General features: G+C 43.0%; 1 long non-coding RNA gene across 1 annotated transcript; it reads left to right on the top strand.

Annotated features, from left to right (window-relative positions):
• Nucleotides 1-2,476: 2,476 nt before the first annotated feature.
• Nucleotides 2,477-17,243, top strand: LOC123487119. Its single transcript, XR_006659621.1, has 3 exons — nt 2,477-2,494; nt 16,793-16,909; nt 17,205-17,243. It is a non-coding gene; the product is annotated as an uncharacterized LOC123487119 (long non-coding RNA).
• The last annotated feature ends 2,100 nt before the right edge of the window (nt 17,244-19,343 follow it).

The raw sequence follows: 19,343 nt of genomic DNA, 5'->3' as shown, positions 1-19,343 counted from the left end.
GCCACTAATGTTTCCAGACACTGAATTAGAAGGGAGAGAAGTCAGATACCGCCATTATTATAAAATAAGGAAGTGGGCGGAGTGGTCAAGAGGTGAAAACTGGAGACAATGGTGGAGGAACCAAACAGGGAGGGATTAAAAGCTAAAATTTATGTAAAATGAGTAAGGATGAAACTGTATATAAACTGAGAGCTGAGAGGTGGAAAGTTAGATGCTCTGCAGACCACCTCGAAGCTATATTATCTGTGTAATAAAGTCTATCTTAATTCTACAAAAACTCTGAAAGTACTTTTTGTTTCACTGACGACAAATACAATTTTCGACATCAAGGCACTACTCAGCCCCCTCACACGTCCAGGCTTTGCAGTGGCCTCATGGCCACCATCCCACTTCTGTAGCAAACGGCGGGCAGGGAAGCAAACCCAGGTTGTTGGCGTGAAAGGCAAACACCCTACACATCATGCCATTGGCAGGCCATTAGGCTGCAAAGTAGGATCCTAACAGGGATTATTGATGTATGATGTTGGTAGAATGTATACATTGGGATAGTAGTAAGGATCCTACCAGGGATTATTGATGTATGATGTTGGTAGAATGTATACATTGGGATAGTAGTAAGGATCCTACCAGGGATTATTGATGTATGATGTTGGTAGAATGTATACATTGGGATGGTAGTAAGGATCCTACCAGGGATTATTTATGTATGATGTTGGTAGAATGTATACATTGGGATAGTAGTAAGGATCCTACCAGGGATTATTTAAGTATGATGTTGGTATAATGTATACATTGGGATAGTAGTAAGGATCCTACCAGGGATTATTTATGTATGCTGTTGGTAGAATGTATACATTGGGATAGTTAGTAGTAAGAGGCCGGTGGGTAAAATGACTAAGATTCAAGCCTCCCGTCAGTTAGGGAGATTTGTTTCTTTATTGTGTGTTTAGTTGTACCTTTACCTTCCTGTAGTCACTCATTTGGAAGGATTCTGTATGTAGGAATTGTCTAATATCCCTCCCAATGTGTTCTATTGAACGGGGGTGTCAATTTTGACCGCTACCTTTTTGAGAAAAAAAGTATTACTTGTTAAACAATCTCTTTCTCTGAGCAATTGTATTAGTATAAAAGCATTTAATTTAATATTTTGGGACCCTATTGTATACTTCTAAGTTAGAGATATGTTGAAACTGGATCCGTCATAATGATTCAACATTTTATAGTATGCCATGGCCTTTACTGGCCAAAGGTTAAACTACTGTTATGTTTATGCTATTCTATGGTGTTGAGTCACTGGACTTTGACCAAATATTATTGCATCCAAAGATCAACTGTACCTACAACATAGATACAGAGCCACTTGTCATCAGGAAGGTGCTCTCTCAGCACAATAGAAAATATCGCAGTGACTTGACATGTTCTGGTTGTGAATTCAGGCTACAAGGTAAGAATCTTCCAAGGGATTATTGTAAAGTGTGTAGGGAAATTAAATATATGGTGTTATTATAGTATAGAGAATGACAGTAAAACACTCAGATCTAACAGTCCATTTCACCTGGGACAGGTACGTGACAGTTCAATCATACAAAATGGTGCTAACTGGGCGTAGGCAAGTCAAATTCTAAAACATATTGTTCATATCTCGTATTATAGGATTCGTATATTCGATTCGTTATATTTTATAATTTGTAAAAATTTTATGTATCATAATTCTGAATCATCTTTCAGAATTACAATGAGCTCCTACTTCCTGTGTAATTTGGTATGAAACCTGAACATACTTTTCTTAACATTGATATTACGAATTAAATTCAATAATATCATAATTATAGCAGACCTGTTGAACAAAGCAACACACTAGAATGAGTGGAATTATTACAAGAGAAAGTGGGACATTATTATCATTTTTATTTTATTTTATTTTAGTTTTAGTTTTAGATCAGCTTTAATATTTCATATTGTAACTTCCATCAATCCCCCATTTTTATTATTACTATTATTATTATTATTAGCTCCACTACATGGAGAAAAGGTGAAAAATATCAGTCATGACTACGTGTTGATGAGATTGCATTAAATCTCCTAAACGTTTGGACGTATCTGTTAGTAAATATTTTATTTCTAAGAGATAATGAATAAAATAGAACAATTGACCTTCAAGAATTAGTTGTCACTGTGTTCACCACAACCAACATGCTGCATCTCTGTTTAGGGGTCAGTGGTCTAAAATGAGTCTCTCTGGGGAGAGAGAGGGAGCGGGTCCCTGCCTCTAAAATGAGTCTCTCTGGGGGAGAGAGAGGAGGGGGGTCCCTGCCTCTAAAATGAATCTGTCTGGGGAGAGAGAGGAGGGGGGCCCTGCCTCTAAAATGAGTCTCTCTGGGGAGAGAGAGGAGGGGGTCCCTGCCTCTAAAATGAGTCTGTCTGGGGAGAGAGAGGAGGGGGTCCCTCGCTCTAAAATTAATCTTTCTTGGGAACATGACACCAAAGCTAAGAGGTGAGATGACAATGTTGTTTAAGAATTTGTGAGTTTATTTCTAAAACGTTATATCTATATTTTCATGTTTGTTATTTTCCATCAGAAATGATTGCTTATGGGTACCTTCATGTGTCTGTCAGATATTGTTGTTCTGAGATTTTAATTAATAGATTTTTGTGTATGAATTTTTGTTTTGCAAAACGCTATATAGCTGGAATGAAATGTTTGTATCCTGTATATTTGACAGTGATATGTGGTTGTCTCACCAGCACACACACACACACACACACACACACACACACACACACACACACACACACACACACATCTTTACCAGCACACACACACACACACACACACACACACACACACACACACACACACACACACACAAACAAACATCTACAATACTACTGTCAAATCAACACACTCTTCACTCCTGTTTAAACCAAAAAGGGTTATATCACTTGCTTTATATATGGAACCACTAAAAGATACATATAGAAACCTTTTATAGGGTTCTTTAATCAGAACTCTAGAGGTTCTTCTTCCCTGAACCAAAATGGTTCCATATAGAACCCTGCATGGTGTCATTTATGAATTATGGCTACTACTATTAAATATGAATATTATTTGCTAAGAATATATAGGACAATATATGACAATAGGAATGGTTTAAAAATCACAATATTCATTTAAAATGATCCTTAGAAATAGCAGTGCTGGGGGTTTGGAAAGCCATAGCCAGTCAATCAACAACAGAATAATACTCTTATGAAAAATATTGACCTTTAATTTAGTCTGTGGATACAATGTGACTAGAAAGGTTAAAAATGCATGTATGACATCACAGCGCAGTTGAAAAAATATGGCAGGTGGAAATCAAAAGAGGATGTTCTACGGAGATAGGTGGGCGGGGCTGAGAGTAGCAGAGGGGTGGGATTAAAAAAGATCATGATCGGTAATAGTCATTACTGTAAACACTATAGATGTCTGAGTACTATCTATCCAAAATGTAATGTGTATAATTAATTATTATTATTATATATATAAAAAAAAGTAATTACTGTGTATAAAAGTATTGTATGGGGGGTAGAATTGATCTTCGTTATATTCAAACACACTGGTGGCCAGAGAGGCATCTCTTTGTTCGAACGATGGCCCAACTCTGGCTGACTTCTTTACAATACAATACATTACAATACAGTACAACTTTGTCCATTAGTTCCAGCAAACAACAAAAATGTATTTTCTGCTCCGTTCATAACCCCCCAAACAGCAGACCTCACACATATCAGTTGAGACCAGCACAGGTTCAAGCTGCAGTGCAGCGCCCCTGGATGGAGACATGTTGTGGGGTTAAGGGCCTTGCTCAGGGGCCCAACGAAAGGTGATTGTTTTGAGGACGTGGACCCAGCAGCCCTCAGGGGTCAGATCAATTCCGTCCGTTCTTTCCAGCGCCCGGCCCGGGATTCAAACTGGACACTTTTCCGGCCACAGGTCCAATGCCTGCCACAGCTCCAACTCATTTGCCGCTGGGCGAAAACCTGAGTTAATATTCACAAATAAGCATGAGTTAATCTGCCAAAATGAAGACAAAATGTTATGCAGACATCATTATTATGATAACATACATGCAGTTGTCATCAGCAGCAGCCACAAGAGAGAGCCTCTGATAGTTCTGGGTAACTGCCAGACTGAGCCAAACATAGATAGTGTGTTAAAAGACATGTAATGATTAACTAGGCTATTGAATCACCAACATTTATTATACATAATTATTATACAGAAATCATTGTCAAAAGCTGAAGAGAAACTGTTGCATGTAGGTCTTTATTATTTATGGATTGATCATATAGAAATATAGAAACATTATTTTAACTACTCCAAAGCAATTACATGTGGCGCAGGAACCACTGACTCGCTGCATTATTCTATAGTATTATCAAGACACCTGCTGTTAACTCTTAACTGGTTAGGACAGCTCATGAGGTCTCCTAAATATCTGCCAACTAGGTGGGACTAGAGGCTTCATGCATAGCTTTAATTTATACCCATAAGTGTAAAATGTCTTTATTCTCAGCACTTATAGGACACATTTTCTACTCTGAGACACTTTGTGGATATGGGCCCAGATCTCAAAATATTGTTATAAAATAACTTAGAATGTTTGTTTTACATATACAAATGAATATTACTAATGTAAGCCACTGTAAAGACTGGGTTTAGTTTATTGTGTTGCTCTGCTCATGTCCGCGTTCTGGAACTGCCCGCGTCCCCGTACAGAACTGTCCGCGTCCACGTACGGTGTGGCGCCAAGCATATTGTCCAGGTACGCGCAGAGTGGTCTGAGGTGATGTTGGGGAATAACGATGGAGTTTTGATACAGTGTTGAGACACTGAAGTTTATTGTTCAATTTGCTTTTTGGTTTACGGTCAGGGACACTATGAGTGTAGCCAGATCCTTTTCACTCGCTATCCTTGTTTCATCTTGTGGTTCACCGGATTCGTCATCATCCTCGAGACGAGGGACAGACGAATGACCTGCTAGTTAGCCAAGCTAGTCGGTACAGTGAGCTAAGCTAGCTACTCTACCAGCAGCATCCTAGTTATCCTAGCTACCACTACATCATCACCGGCTGCCTGCATTTCTTGTGGACCGATGGAGCTCCCGGGTTGTTTCTTCCACCTGTTAAATACCGTGAGGGCTTCTCCCCTCTCGTTGACGGATGCTGGCTTACTACGCTCCCCTCTGTCCGGTTCTCCTCTCTTCACTAGATGGACGGTAACTTTAGTGTTTAACCCCTCTGTGTCCAAGGACTGAACTTTTGAAAATTATTTTATTAACGCTTTTTTTCGGAGAAAATCTAGTTAATTACAACCGCCATGGAGCCCAGTTTCATAATATTACCTTCTGTCCCTGGTTATGAAGTAATCGCGAAAGTACATTTTTCACCCTACCAGCTCCTATTAGTTTTGTTGAGCTCCGTGGCACCGACTCGCCTTCAGAACGTTCTATTCCCAGCCCATTGTTCTGTGTCACAATGCCAGCTTCACTATTGTTATCAATGAGACCTGCCTGCGTTTACCTCAGGTAACTTATTATTACCAAGGTTACGGCTACTTGGTGAGCGTTAACCCTGTAGGTTTACCTCAGGTAACTTATTATTAACAAGGTTACGGCTACTTGGTGAGCGTTAACCCTGTAGGTTTACCACAGGTAATTTATTATTAACAAGGTTACACCTACTTATGGCTCACAGTTCACCTTGTGGTAACCCATAGCGCTAGCGATGGCTGGCGAAAAGCCATGAAACGTTAAACAGTTTCTGGTCATGGTTAACCATGTTTTCAGAAAAAGGTGTACAACCTAAACAAAACGCATGTCCCTGTCCTCTTTTTCAAGAGATGGCCGATTTAAACAGCCAGAAGACATTTTTTAATTAAGAAATAACAATTTTTCTTTGATTTGTTGTTTCTAAAAGGCTGCTGGGTAATTTGATATGCATCGAAATCTTTATTAGTAGGCATCAAATTGAGGGAATGCTGCACAGGTTCACAGAGTTGCAAACCAAATGGATATAATGGGGTGATTGTTGTCTAATCGGGTGGTCTAGCTAATGGATTTGTAGATCTGATGCAGTTGCTACCTCAGATTATGTGGTGTCATGAATGAGTTATGTAGTAACCACATGCGGTCACATGGGGGTGCAAGAGAGCTATAAACAATACAGTTTTTTGCCATAAAAACCCTAAACCTAACAATCAATCAAATGTATTGAAAAAAGCCCTTTTTACACCAGCTGATGTCACAAAGTGCTATACAGAAACTCTTACCCTACGTTTTACCTATTTCAGCCTTAAGGGTAGTGTAGCCTAGAACACTTTTAGAAACTATTTTAGTAATAATATTATGTTAGTAAATACAATTATAGTATTAAATAGCATTTTGATAATTTTGTTGTTATTAGTTATTTTATGATATTTATTATTGCAAGGCAGAACGCTTGATAAACAAGACACATTTATTTTATTTTTCAAATGTGGTTTGAACTGGGTGACCTAGTCACCTCTATGTGAATGTCCAGAAAATGGCGTGGGATAGGTGGGGCAGGTTTGAGACTGATCTAAGGAATTAACAAGAAAAATACACTTTATTTCTCAGCTGCCTCACCAATGTCTGTACTTGAATTAATCACTTTTAATTGCTAAATATTTCCAATAGATGGCAGCATAAGACCACAAAGCATCAGTTATAGGCTACAAGCAGCAATATGATTAACATAAAATAGCATGCAACCAATTTAATTGCTAAGTATTTCCAATAGATGGCAGCATAAGACCACGAAGCATCAGTTATAGGCTTCAAGCAGCAATATGATTAACATAAAATAGCATGCAACCAAAGACTATGTCCCATGATTATCTAAAATGGTCACTCATTACTTTAGCTAGCTATATATCTCGTATTAGGCCTGTGATGCTTTTGGAAGAGCAATTAAATAGTGACTATAGCAGGTGTTGAAACCCGGGTAAATAATCACTAGTCAGATGCTTTAACCTCAACCCTAGTATTCATGTATTATAAAAAATGATCTTAATATCTGATATTGGGAGGAAATAACCTCGGAATAGATAAGACAAGAGTGCATCTTCCAGCCCGCCAATAAATTACATCATGCAAATGTACCTCAACATTCCCTTCGCTTGCGCTAGAAGGCAGAGTACTCGCTGCCGCTGACGGCACAAGCTTTTTATCGGGGCTGAGTTGGCTACTTGTTCGAGAAGGCAGAGTGCTCGCTGCTGGTTGATGAATCTGACAATGAATGTACTAGGAAAATACATTTTTCTCGACCAGAGGTGACTCAATTAATGTTAATTGATTGGGTCTAATGGTCGTCTTGTGCTGAACTGCACATGTGCAGGCCGTCAAATCAAAGGCACTCCTTCAATATAAAGTTGTTTTTGACTAACATGAAAATGTGTCAGTTTGTTAAACTACTTAAGACAGAACATTTTCTAAATGAACAACTAAGGAAGTCATTTTTATCTCTCATTGACATCTCAAACCCCAAACCCTGGCCTGGTCTGCTTCATATGCGTTCCCAGAATACATTTTCTACATCAGCAGTAGAATATAATAGAATAGAATAGAAGCTAATTTACGAACATTTCTGAAAATGGATATATAGCGTTTTAGAATGAAACTCTTGTTATGTTTCCCCATCTGAGCTCAGAGTAGATGCGAGATGTAATGTTTGTCTCTGTTGTGTTGAAGTCCAATCAAGCAGGAGAGACCAGCCTCCCCTGTACCCAGCTGTGTGTCCATGAAGAGTGACTGGTCTATGGTTCAACCTCTAACCTTCAGAGAGGGAGACTTTTCTACTGAACAAAGGTAAGAAGAACTCATGGGTCATGGTCAGTGGGTTAAACAACACTGTCTCTAGTCATTTCTCCTCTCCCGTTTTCCCATTTATTTTCGTTGTTTTCATAATCCATAGGCTAATCCTTTTTTCCATTTTCATAGTCCTAAAACAATATTAAACTAACACAACATTCCCTCTCTCTGTGTGTGTGTGTGTGTGTGTGTGTGCACTCCCTGGATGAGGAGATGTAATCTCTATCCTGATTGCCTAGTCAATTTTATCCCTACCTACATGTACATATTACCTCAACTACCTGGTACCCCTGGACATTGACTCAGTACTTGTAAGGGATCGGGGGTTGGCAGGATCTAGACAGAGTCTGACACTTCCCCGATCTACAGAGAGGGGGAGTCATCAGACTCGATCTGGTTCACCTGAGTTCTGAGCACACCTGTCAGTAATTACTATAGGATTTAAGGTGTGCTCAGAAGCTCAGTCGGCGCGAGGTATTGTTCCATTGTGACTTGCTAAGCGTTTTGTTCCGAGAGAGAGAGAGAGAGTTTGTTGTTTTGATTACCCGTGTATCCGACCAGTGCCTTGTTATTTGACTCCCCGTATTGCTTAATCCTCTACTTGTCTACCCCAGTGATTACCGTTCTCTGATCCTGTGCCTGTGACCTCGACTATGACTAAGCCCGCTCCTTTGGTACCTCTGCCTGTCTATGCCTGGCCCGGTTTTGACCACAGCCCGCCCGACCACGATTAAGCCTTTCCCTTGTCTGTACTTTAATAAAGCATCGCTATTCTGCGATTGGATCTTATCACTCTGTCCGAGTATTCATTACAGAATACCTCGCCATTACCATGGATCCAGCGGAATTACAGAGGCGATGGGAGATACAGGAGAAACGCATGGATGAACTCCTACAGCTACTCAACGCTGGTGCAGCGGAAGGCACCACCCCGAGTACGGTCAGTCCTCGTCATGCACCTCCGATTTCTATACCGACAAGGTACGACGGGGAACCTGGCAAATGTCAGGGGTTTCTACTCCAGATGTCCCTGTATATGTCGTATAATCATACTATGTTTTCCGATGACCGTAGGAGGGTGGATTTCATGATTTCTCTACTAACGGGAAGAGCACTGGATAGGGCTACTGCGCTTTGGGCAGCTGAGGTCCCCGAGCTGAATGCGGAAGTTCAGTTCAAGAGACTGTTTCAAGAGGTGTTCGACCACCCAGTATCTGGGCGTAGTGTGGGAGACCAACTATGCGAACTTCAGCAGGGCCGTCGCACAGTAGCCGACTACGCTTTAGAGTTCCGTACTATAGCAGCCGGTAGCGGATGGAGCGAGACTGCTTTGCTCACAGTTTTCCGAAGAGGGCTGCGCAAAGACGTACAGACTGAGTTGGCTTGTCGAGGAGATATCACTACGCTACATGAGTTTATCAAAATTGCCATCTCTATTGATAATCTTATCGTGCAACACAAGGCATCCACAGTTCAGGAGCCCTCGATCACTGGTCCTATGCAATCGACAGAGCGGAGGAGAGAATCTGAGGAGGAACCTATGCAACTGGGACGGTCACCTCTACAAGGGTCGGTGAGACAACAACGTCGGCAAGACGGACTATGCCTGTATTGTGGTCAGTCGGGTCTTTCGCAAGCGTCAATGTCCGTGCGACCTAACCGTACCTCAGGATATCGCCTCGGAACTGCCAAACCGGTGAGTGAGACTCCCGTTTTGAACATTACAGCTAAACAAATGTATGTACCTGTTACCTTTTCTGTGGGAGAGAAAGTGCGCAGGTTGGAAGGACTTATTGATTCCGGAGCGGTGGCCAGCTTTCTGGATATGGGTCTTGCTGAGGAGTTGGGAGTTCAACTTATTCCTATTCAACCTCCCCTGCGAGTCAACGCGCTAGACGGTGAGCCCATGGGCACTGGGTTCATTACGCACCGTACCGAGGAGATCAAGTTACAAGTGGGCGCCATACACCAGGAGAATATTTTTTTTTCCGTCCTCTCCGCTCCACGGGAGCCACTAGTTCTCGGCCACTCCTGGCTCGTCCTCCATGATCCGGTTATCTCCTGGAAATCTGGCGATATCACAGCTTGGAGTGAGGTATGTAGGGCAGAGTGCCTCAATTTACCGTGCAAAACGTCTACTGTGGAGGATGCGCAGGGGGCGGTGTCTACTGTGGTCCCTACAGAATACCAGGATTACGCGCAGGTGTTCTCCAAGGAGAGGGCTACCGTGTTACCACCTCATCGGGCCTGGGACTGCGGGATTGACCTACTATCCGGAGCTACACCTCCTCGTGGAAGAATCTACCCGTTGTTACAGCCTGAACGAGAAGCGATGAGTCAGTATGTTGATGAGGCGCTATAGCAAGGGGCCATTCGCCCATCGACGTCTCCCGCCGCATCCAGTTTTTTCTTTGTGAAGAAAAAGGATGGCGGACTGCGTCCTTGTATCGACTATCGAGGGTTGAACGATATAACCATAAAAAATCGTTACCCCCTTCCTTTGATTCCAGCAGCCCTTGAACAGGTGGGACAGGCCTCCATGTACAGTAAACTGGACCTCAGGAGTGCGTACAATCTGGTGCGTATTAGAGAGGGGGATGAATGGAAGACCGCCTTCATCACACCTCGAGGACACTACGAATATTGTGTCATGCCCTATGGACTTACCAACGCACCCTCAGTATTTCAGGCGTTCGTGAATGACATTTTCAGAGACATGATTGATCGATTTGTCATAGTATACATTGATGACATCCTCATATATTCTAACTCACTGAGTGAACATGTGTCCCATGTACGACAGGTTCTGGATCGGCTCCTACAACATTCTCTGTTTGTGAAGGCAGAAAAAACTACGATTTCCTTCCTTGGGGCCATAATCACTCCCGACGGTGTTAAACTGGATGAAACAAAGGTGCAAGCGGTACAAGACTGGCCTCAACCCAAGACGGTGAAGGAGCTCCAGAGGTTCTTAGGGTTTGCCAATTACTATAGACGGTTCGTAAGTAATTTCAGCACAACCGCAGCGCCTCTGTCGGCGATGACCAGCTACAAGGGTCGCGGTCTGAACAGGACGGAGGGGGCAGTGCGTGCGTTTGAGACGCTGAAGCAACGTTTTACCACCGCTCCTATTCTATGTCAGCCGGACCCTACCTTACCGTTTATTGTGGAAGTGGACGCTTCGGAGGTTGGAGTTGGAGCCGTGTTATCCCAACGCCAAGGTGAGCCGCCTAAATCACGACCCTGTGCTTTCTTTTCCCGGAAACTGAATGCTGCCGAGCAGAACTATGACGTGGGTAATCGGGAATTACTGGCGGTGAAGTTAGCCCTGGAGGAGTGGAGACATTGGTTGGAGGGAGCAGAGCATCCGTTCCAGGTGCTCACGGACCACCGCAACCTGGAGTATCTTCACAGTGCCAAACGACTGAACTCCCGACAGGCCAGGTGGTCTTTATTCTTCAACCGGTTCCGATTCACTGTGTCTTATATCCCCGGGTCCAAGAATGGTAAGGCGGACGCGTTTCCCGACGGTTCGAGCGCACGGAAAGACCCGTGGAGCCAGAAACTATTCTCCCCATGAGTTACCGTGCTGGACCGGTGAGGTGGGCTATTGATGACACGATTCAGGAGAGCTTACAAGCGGAACCAGCCCCTCCAGAAACCCCGGAGTCTAAGGTGTTTGTGCCAGCTTCTCTTCAACCTCAACTGATGGAATGGTGCCACACGTCGCTGGGATCTGGTCATCCTGGAATCACTCGAACTACACGACTCATCAGCCGAAAATACTGGTGGGATTCCCTCGCAGATGACGTCAGAGACTATGTCTTATCCTTTCCAGTATGTGCCCAGTCCAAGGTACCTCGTGCACTACCGGAGGGTAAGCTGATGCCATTGCCAACTCCTCAACGACCATGGTCGCACATTGCTATGGACTTTATTACCGACCTACATGAATCAGAGGGCCATACTGTAATTCTCGTGGTCATCGATCGTTTCTCCAAGATGTGTCGGTTAGTACCTATGACCCGTTTGCCTAACGCCACTCAGATGGCTGAGACTATGTTTACCCATGTGTTCCGGCAGTTTGGTGTCCCGGAGGATATTGTTTCCGACCGGGGACCCCAGTTTGTATCCCGGGTATGGAAGGTGTTCTGCGAACGCTTGGGCATTTCGGTTAGCCTAACCTCCGGATATCATCCCCAGGCCAATGGGCAGACAGAACGGCTCAACCAGGAAATTGGGAAATATCTACGGCAACAATGTTCGTGGCAACCGCAAGAGTGGAGTCGATTCCTTCCTTGGGTAGAGTATGCTCAGAACTCACTCATTCACACCTCCCTACGCTTAACGCCCTTCCAGTGTGTTCTAGGGTATCAACCCCCCCTGTTTCCGTGGGATACCGCATCAGGGATGGTACCGGCGGTGGACGAGTGGTTCCGTCGGAGTGCGCAGGTCTGGGAGACGGCCCATCAACATCTCAGCAAAGCCTCACAACAGCAAAAGACCTACGCCGACCGACGCCGGAGACCTACTCCCATTTATCAACCCGGGCAACGAGTGTGGCTGTCTACCCGAGACCTGCGGTTCCGACGGAGCTGCAAGAAGCTCCAACCCAGGTACATTGGTCCCTTCAAGGTACAAAGACGTATTAACCCTGTCACCTACCGTCTGTTACTCCCTCGACACTACAGGATAAACCCTACGTTCCACGTCTCCCTGCTGAAACCTGTCCATTATAGCCCAATGTATCCACCAATCGCTCAACAACCTACTACACCACCTTTGGAGGATGAACAGGACACCACCTATACAGTCCACGAGATACTGGAGTCAAGACGGAGACGAGGGGGCATCGAATATCTCGTGGACTGGGAGGGATATGGACCTGAGGAACGGTCCTGGGTTCCGGCTAAGGACATACTGGATCCCGCTCTCAAGGCCACTTTCCACGCTGAGCACCCAGATCATCCAGGACCCCGACCCAGAGGAAGACCACCCGGTAGAGGTAGAAGGCCGTCAGGAGCCGGCCCTGGGGAGGGGGATACTGTAAGGGATCGGGGGTTGGCAGGATCTAGACAGAGTCTGACACTTCCCCGATCTACTGAGAGGGGGAGTCATCAGACTCGATCTGGTTCACCTGAGTTCTGAGCACAACTGTCAGTAATTAGTATAGGATTTAAGGTGTGCTCAGAAGCTCAGTCGGCGCGAGGTATTGTTCCATTGTGACTTGCTAAGCGTTTTGTTCCGAGAGAGAGAGAGTTTGTTGTTTTGATTACCCGTGTATCCGACCAGTGCCTTGTTATTTGACTCCCCGTATTGCTTAATCCTCTACTTGTCTACCCCAGTGATTACCGTCCTCTGATCCTGTGCCTGTGCCCTCGACTACGACTAAGCCCGCTCCTTTGGTACCTCTGCCTGTCTATCCCTGGCCCGGTTTTGACCACAGCCCGCCCGACCACGATTAAGCCTTTCCCTTGTCTGTACTTTAATTAAGCATCGCTATTCTGCGATTGGATCTTACCACTCTGTCCGAGTATTCATTACAGTACTGGTACTCCTTTTACCTCAACTACCTGGTACCCTGCACATTGACTCAGTACTGGTACTCCTTGTATATAGTCTAGTTATTACCTCAACTACCTGGTACCCCTGCACATTGACTCAGTACTGGTACTCCTTGTATATAGTCTAGTTACTACCTCAACTACCTGGTACCCCTGCACATTGACTCAGTACTGGTACTCCTTGTATATAGTCTAGTTATTACCTCAACTACCTGGTACCCCTGCACATTGACTCAGTACTGGTACTCCTTGTATATAGTCTAGTTATTACCTCAACTTCCTGGTACCCCTGCACATTGACTCAGTACTGGTACTCCTTGTATATAGTCTAGTTATTACCTCAACTACCTGGTACCCCTGCACATTGACTCAGTACTGGTACTCCTTGTATATAGTCTAGTTATTACCTCAACTACCTGGTACCCTGCACATTGACTCAGTACTGGTAGTCCTTGTATATAGTCTAGTTATTACCTCAACTACCTGGTACCCCTGCACATTGACTCAGTACTGGTACTCCTTGTATATAGTCTAGTTATTACCTCAACTACCTGGTACCCCTGCACATTGACTCAGTACTGGTACTCCTTGTATATAGTCTAGTTATTACCTCAACTACCTGGTACCCCTGCACATTGACTCAGTACTGGTACTCCTTATATATAGTCTAGTTATTACCTCAACTTCCTGGTACCCTGCACATTGACTCAGTACTGGTACTCCTTGTATATAGTCTAGTTATTACCTCAACTACCTGGTACCCCTGTACATTGACTCAGTACTGGTACTCCTTGTATATAGTCTAGTTATTACCTCAACTACCTGGTACCCCTGCACATTGACTCAGTACTGGTACTCCTTGTATATCGTCTAGTTATTACCTCAACTACCTGGTACCCCTGCACATTGACTCAGTCCTGGTACTCCTTATAGCCTCATTATTATTATTATTTTATTATGTTACTATTTCCTTTTTTTATTTAGCTAATTTTTGTTACTTTTTAACTAAATTGTTGGGAAAGGGCTCGTAAGTAAGCATTTCACGGTAAAGTGTACCACTGTTGTATTCGGCGCATGTGACAAATACAATTTAATTTGATTGAATTTGAAGGTCATGCGTAAAAACATGTCATCAGTTCGAGCAGTCGTCTCACGCCGAACGGTCGTCTCACGCCGAACTGCGCATGTGCAGGCCATCAAATCAAAGGCACTCCTTCCATATAAAGTTCTTTTTGACTAACATGAAAACGTGTCAGTGTATCACTTTCACGAGGTTGGAGTAAAAATGTGTTCAACTACTAAAGACAGAACATTTATAAAATGAACAAATCAATCAATCCAAATTAGATCTATACAACAGGTGTAGACCTTACTGTGAAATGCTTACTTAGTGGTCCTCTGTAGCTCAGCTGGTAGAGCACGGCGCTTGTAACGATCCCCGGGACCACCCATACACAAAAAAATAAAATAATTTATGCACGCATGACTGTAAGTCGCTTTGGATAAAAGCATCTGCTAAATGACATATTATTATTATTATTACGAGCCCTTAACCAACAATGCTGAGTTAAAACATTTTTTTACTAACAACTAAGGAAGTCATTTTTACTTCTTTGACTTCTCAAACCCTAAACCCTGGCCTGGTCTGCTTCATATGTATTCCCAGAAGACATTTTTTACATCAGCAGTTGTCACAAAGTGCTTATATAGAAACCCAGTCTAAAACCCCAAAGAGCAAGCAATGCAGATGTAGAAGCACGGTGGCTAGGAAAAACTCCCTAGAAAGACAGGAACCTAGGAAGAAACCTAGAGAGGAACCAGGCTCTGAGGGGTGGCCAGTCCTCTTCTGGCTGTGCTGGGGGGAGATTATAACAGTACATGGCCATTAAGGCCAGATCGTTCTTCAAGATTTTCAAATGTTCATGACCAGCAGGGTCAAATAATAATCACTGTGATTATAGAGGGTGCAACACGTCAGCATCTCAGGAGTAAATGTCAGTTGGCTGTTCATAGCCGAGCATTCAGAGGTCGAGACAGCAGGTGTGGTAGGGAGAGAGAAGGAGAGGGAGAGAGAGAGAGGGTCGAAACAGCAGGTTCGGGACAAGGTCACACGTCCGGTGAACAGGTCAGAGTTCCATAGCAGAAACTGGATCAGCAGAATGACAAGGTATCACGTCCGGTGGAGCATGTATCGATACTGATAGGATCGAAAGAAGGGGAGCGCTGCTCTCTGATCAGTTTTCTCCATTAAAATCTTTCCTTAACATTATAATTATTTCACAATACAGACCACGGATCAGCTCCTAGAAAGATATTACTAATCATCATTGTTCACATGTTAGGCTACACATCATGAAATATATTGAGACAAATTACAGACAGTAGCCTACAAGTAGCAAAATAAAACTAAATATATTGAACATGGAATATATTCCAATATGATTGAAATAGGCCTATAGCCTACTGTTTATATTTTAATGCAGTCATCTCGGTTTTCATTTGAAGCAAATTTGTGTACTTCCCTTGTTTGAATCAATTGCAAAGACATTGGCAACTTTGTATTTGTAGTCAACTTTGTTCTGATTTTATCGGTGGTCAAAAAGAGAGACGGATAAACCATGTGATTCTATGTTTAGCGGAGATCTTCTGTGTATAAAGTGACGCGGGAGGGCAAAAAAGCATCTAACGACGCACTTGGCTGTTCTACAAGTGGTCTGAGGCAGGTGTTAGAATATGAGCGTTTTCAAGTGCAACGTTAATAACAATAGTTTTGGGAAACAGCTCAGAGATTTTACAATGCTCCTACGAAGGTTCTAATGATGAACTTGGCCTTAAAATGCTTTTGGGATACCAGGCCCTGGACAAAAACATCTGCTAAATAACTAAAATGTGAAATGTAAATGTTTTACATACAGATCTCATATTACTGTATTTAAATTAATTTTTTAAATATTTAAATATTGATATCACAAGTGTATCATTTGTACAGTTCTTTATTAAAAATTTAGTTATTTATTATATTTAACTGTGTAAAATCTAGCAGTACTACTTATTTCTCTGAGAGTAAGGCAGATATATAGCATTTAGCAAAAAAAACATTTGTCTCTCTGAAATGAAGCCATTAAGTGATCGATTTTAATCAAACACATGTCTGACATTGAACAACCCCCTGCTATGATTAGATGGTGAGAAAATACAACCATTTATTTGATAATTTCTTTAAACAAATAGAAGATCATTTACAAACATTTCTGAAAATGGATATATAGCATTTTGGAATGAAACTCTTCCTCTTTTCCCCATCTGAGCTCAGAGTAGATGAGAGATGTAATGTTTGTCTCTGTTGTGTTGAAGCCCAATCAAGCAGGAGAGACCAGCCTCCCCTGTACCCAGCTGTGTGTCCATGAAGAGTGACCAGTCTATGGGTCGTCCTATATACTTCAGAGAGGGAAACTTTTCTAGTGAACAAAGGTAAGAAGAACTCATGGGTCATGGTCAGTGAGTTAAACAACACTGTCTCTAGTCATTTCTCCTCTCCCATTTTCCCATTTCTTTTTGTTGTTTTCATAATCCATAGGCTAATACTTTTTTCAATGTTCATAGTCCTAAAACAATATTAAACAAACACAACATTCCCTCCCTGTGTGTGTGTGTGTGTGTGTGTGTGTGTGTGTGTGTGTGTGTGTGTGTGTGTGTGTGTGTGTGTGTGTGTGTGTGTGTGTGCACTCCCTGGATGAGGAAATGTAATCTCATCTTTTGTCCACAGAAACCAACAGGAGATATCAGAGTCAGAGATTCTCAGTGGTCAGTCTTCCCAGAGTCATCAAACAGATGAGAAGCAGGAGAGCAGTGCCAGAGAGGGGGCTCTGAAGATCACACTGCACGTCCTGAGGAAAATGAACAAGAAGGAGCTTGCTGACACACTGGAGAAAAGTAAGAGCTGTCTGCCTCATGTTGAATGCTGTTTTAGAACATTTAAAAGCTGTAGCTAAAGTACAGCTAATGTAGCTGTGTAACTCAATGATATTGTAGCAGCCTTAACACAACACCTAGTGACCTCATCAAGTAGCAGAATAATGTGTTGTGTTGAGAGAGAGAGAGAGAGAGAGAGAGAGAGAGAGAGAGAGAGAGAGAGAGAGAGAGAGAGAGAGAATACCAATAATAATATAATCAGTCACACCAGTCTGTAATGCATTATGAAAACATGTACACATTTATACAGTCAGTTAAGCGAAAAAAGTATTATAATTTAAAATGTCATAACAGTCCTAGAATACTGTAGGCATTAAAACAGACGTAATATTAATATCCTCTGTGTTATTTCTTCATTCAGATGAACTTGCTGTGATTTGCCAACGTGAACTCAAATCTAATCTAAAGAAGAAGTTTCAATGTGTATTTGAGGGGATCGCTAAACAAGGAAACCCAACACTTCTCATTAAGATCTACACAGAGCTCTACATCACAGAGGGTGGAACAGGAGAGGTCAATAATGAACATGAGCTGAGACAGATTGAGACAACAACCAGGAAACAAGCAAGACCAGAGACTGCAATCAAATGTAACGACATCTTCAAACCCTTAACTGGACAAGACAAACTTATCAGAACTGTGCTGACAAAGGGAGTCGCTGGCATTGGAAAAACAGTCTCTGTGCAGAAGTTCATTCTGGACTGGGCTGAAGGAAAAGCAAATCAGGATGTCCAATTTGTATTTTCATTCCCTTTTCGGGAGCTGAATTTGATGAAAAAGGAAAAACACACTTTGATTGAACTTCTCAATCACTTCTCAATGGAAACCAAAGAGTCAAGAATCTCCAACTACGACAAGTACAAAGTTCTGTTCATCTTTGATGGTCTGGATGAGTGCCGACTGCCCCTAGACTTCCAGAAGAACAAGATCTGTTGTGACGTCACAGAGTCAACCTCAGTGGATGTTCTGCTGACAAATCTCATCAAGGGAAATCTGCTTCCCTCTGCTCTCCTCTGGATAACTACCCGACCTGCAGCAGCCAATAAGATCCCTTCAGGGTGTGTTGACCAGGTGACAGAGGTACGAGGGTTCAATGACCCACAGAAGGAGGAGTACTTCAGGAAGAGATTCAGTGATGAGGACCTGGCCAGCAGAATCATCTCACACATAAAGACATCAAGGAGCCTCCACATCATGTGCCACATTCCAGTCTTCTGTTGGATTTCTGCAATAGTCCTTGAACACATGCTGAAACATAAGAGAGAAGAGATGCCCAAGACTCTGACTGAGATGTACACACACCTTGTGGAGTTTCATACCAAACAGAAGGATGAAAAGTATCTTGGGAAAGAAGAGACAGGTCCACACTGGAATAAAGAGAGCATTCTGTCACTGGGAAAACTGGCTTTTCAACATCTTATGAAGGGCAATCTGATTTTCTATGAAGAAGACCTGAAAGAGGCTGGCATTGATGTCAATGAAGCCTCAGTGTACTCAGGATTGTGCACACAGCTCTTTAAAGAGGAATGTGGGCTGTACCAGGACAAGGTGTACTGCTTCGTGCATCTGAGCATTCAGGAGTTTCTGGCTGCTGTATATGTGTTCCTCTCATTCATCAACAACAATGAGAATCTAATGGCCAAACCTCAATCAACGTCCTGCAACTTTTCTGTGAGGATCAGACACAAGCGTAAAGTTACCTTCTACAAGAGTGCTGTGGATAAAGCCTTACAAAGTGAGACAGGGAAACCTGGACCTGTTCCTCCGATTCCTTCTGGGCCTCTCACTGGAGTCCAATCAGAAGGCTCTTACGAGGTCTACTGACAAAGACAAGAAGCAGCTCACAGAGCCATGAAGAAACAGTCAAGTACATCAAGGAGAAGATCAGGGAGAATCCCTCTCCAGAGAGGTGCATCAATCTGTTCCACTGTCT

This window comes from Coregonus clupeaformis, unplaced genomic scaffold, assembly GCF_020615455.1.
Source record: "Coregonus clupeaformis isolate EN_2021a unplaced genomic scaffold, ASM2061545v1 scaf1469, whole genome shotgun sequence".
Lineage (NCBI taxonomy): Eukaryota > Metazoa > Chordata > Actinopteri > Salmoniformes > Salmonidae > Coregonus > Coregonus clupeaformis.
This window is presented reverse-complemented; position numbering and strand designations above follow the sequence as displayed.